Raw genomic sequence first — 2752 nt, 5'->3', positions numbered from 1 at the left:
TGAATATTTCCCTTCTTAGTAGTGTCTTAAGCCTAATGGCAGCTCCTTTTTGGATCCTAAGAACTGTACTAAAAATAAGCTAAAAAAATACTCAAAGAAATTAGTGCTTGGGTTAAAAGTTGACCCTTTATTTAACAAAACAAATACTTAAATTCTTAGGGCTACTTAGAAAAATATATTTTTTAAAAAATTACATTAAATTAGACTCCCAAGAAAGACTGGAGGGGTCACAGATGGTCCCGCTTAAGTCCCAATCTCCTAGACAGAGTTTTAATTAATGTAATGAACTAAAGAAAATTTTATCTAAGTCTCCCATTTTATTCAAATGAGAGAAAAAACTAAAAATATAAAATAACGATAGAGAAAGTGAAGAGAACTCCCTCCATTTTATTCAAGATCGTCATTGACTTTAGTGGTGTCAAATGGCCATTTATCATACCAACCATAACTATCTAGGAAGAAATCATGTTCTTTCCCATCAAATCTGTCCAACATCTTATTAGGGAAAGAAAACTTGAAATGATCTTTCCTGGTGGTCTTGTTTAACTTCCTGTAATTCCTACAAATCCTCCAACCCGTGACTTGAATATGTGAAATAATCCATCCAGTACCTTTCTTGTGCCTTTCCAAAATTAGAAGTGCCTCTTCTTCTTGATCTTTGGTAAAATTAGCTAAAACAATGACAGGCAAAGTCGAAGACAGACCCAGATAGTCATATTTCAAATGAGGAGACAAAATCTTAAATTCCAATTTAGCTGGCTCTTCAATCAACACTTTTGGTTGTATGTAGTCCTGAGATAATAACTCTAATGATTCCAGTGGAACTTCCTGAGTGAATCCCTTCGTTTTATCTTTTAACAAAGCCAAACATTCCTCGTCTCACTTGGCAAATCCGCTAGCAGAATACATTCTATTGGATCATCTATAGAATTGAGCTCCAACTCTATAGAAGCCAGTGATTCCATCTTGAAAATAGCAGAACAGTCTTCAACTACATCTAGGGATTTAGCAGCATCAAAGTCATTAAAAGTCACCTTTTTATAAAAAATTTCTTTTAACTGAGTATCTAGTTGCTGCTTCTGGAATCGTTGAGGATATGGCAATGGTGGAATCTTAGCTTTAACAAACAACTCTTTTGTGGAAATTTTTCTGCACCTGACAAGGGTGTTAGATAATCAGAACTAACTGGTTTAGAGGTTACCTTATTAATGATCACTGAATCTAACTTCTGTGATACTGGAGTTTCAACACTTCGTTGAACTTCCCCTTTGTCTTGAGCTAGAACAGGCTTATCTTGAACCTCAACCACATTGGGCTCCAATATCTTTCCACTTGGCAAATAGACTGTTTTACAATGTTCTTTGCCCAAAATTTTTGGATTTTCTGTGTCACTTGGCCAAATACCTTGGGGTTTATTTCAAAGTTCATTGGTTAGTTGACCCATTTGATTCTCCAGATTTCTTAAAGTGGTATCATTCTTCACTATGTATGCCTTTAGCAGATTCTCAAGATCACTTGAAGATTTAGTTGGTGGGGGTTGTTGCACTTGTTGAAAATATTCCGATGGATAATTTGATCGAAATGGCATAACAGAGTCTTTATGGTCCGCCCATTGATTACTCCATATAGAAATTGGATGATTCTACCATGAAGAGTTGTAAAAATTTGATTGCGGACCATTCCAATTTTGATTTCCCATGTAATAATTTGACTCTTGATTCGATGGGTAATTTTCAAAGAAATAGCCATCTCCACAGTATCCACAAGAAATATTTTCAAACTGATTCGGCTGCTGACCTGACATATTACCATTGAAACTATTGACAATTATGTTCTTAAGCATAGAAGACATAGATAACTGGGCTGCCAAAGAAGAAAGTGCATCTGCTTCATGTCCTCCTACTGCTCGTTTTTCTAAGACTGCTCGGTTGGTTGGCCACTGATAGTCATTGTTGGAATTTCTTTCAATAATCTCATAAGCATCGTTATAAGACTTAAAAAGAAGGGCTCCATTTGCTGAAGCATCTACCATCATTTGAACACAGCAAGGAATGCCGTGATGAGGGAACTTTCATAATAAACTCCTTGAACCTTTCCCATGCCTCATATAAAGATTCTTTATCAAGTTGTTGAAATGAAGTGATTTCATTTCGGATCTTGGCTGTTAAAGATGGAGGGAAATATTTCATTAAGAAACACCAACCAACTCTTGCCATGTAGTTATAGAGCTGGACGGTAGAGAGTTCAACCACGCTCGTGCTCTATCTCTTAAGGAGTTTGGAAATAATCTCAGTCTCAAGGCGTCCTCAGTCACCCCAATTAGTTTAAATGAGTCACTCACTTCCATGAATAGTAATAGATGAAGATATGGATCTTCAGTAGGAATCCCACTAAATTGTCCCATATTTTGCAACATTTGGAACATGATCGACTTTAGCTCAAATTGTTGTGCCTCAATTTCGGGTCTCCTAATACTCGGATTGAGCTTGTTGAATAGAGGAATGACATATTGTTGAATGGCACAGTTTCTATCATCGACAGCAATGATCGGATTGTGAGTATTACAAGTGAATGTTCCTCCTAGATATTGGTTTGAATTTTCAAAATTCATATCTTTGCTCCTTTTTTGGTTCGCTTGTTTTCTCTTTTGTCAGAAAGTCCTTTCAATTTCAGGGTCTATGGGGAGTAAGTCAATAATTTGATCAATACTCATAAACACCTGAAACAAAAAAAAAAAATTGGGATTAAAATT

At 35.9% G+C, this 2752-nt stretch overlaps 1 non-coding gene across 1 annotated transcript; it reads left to right on the top strand.

The window, feature by feature from the left end:
- The first annotated feature begins 2051 nt into the window (after positions 1-2051).
- Positions 2052-2159, top strand: LOC128284489 (small nucleolar RNA R71). Its single transcript, XR_008274914.1, has one exon. It is a non-coding gene; the product is annotated as a small nucleolar RNA R71 (small nucleolar RNA).
- Positions 2160-2752: the final 593 nt, after the last annotated feature.

Source organism: Gossypium arboreum, chromosome 11, assembly GCF_025698485.1.
Source record: "Gossypium arboreum isolate Shixiya-1 chromosome 11, ASM2569848v2, whole genome shotgun sequence".
Classification (NCBI taxonomy): domain Eukaryota; kingdom Viridiplantae; phylum Streptophyta; class Magnoliopsida; order Malvales; family Malvaceae; genus Gossypium; species Gossypium arboreum.
The sequence above is the reverse complement of the archived record's forward strand: the minus strand, read 5'-3'. Positions and strand labels throughout refer to the sequence as shown.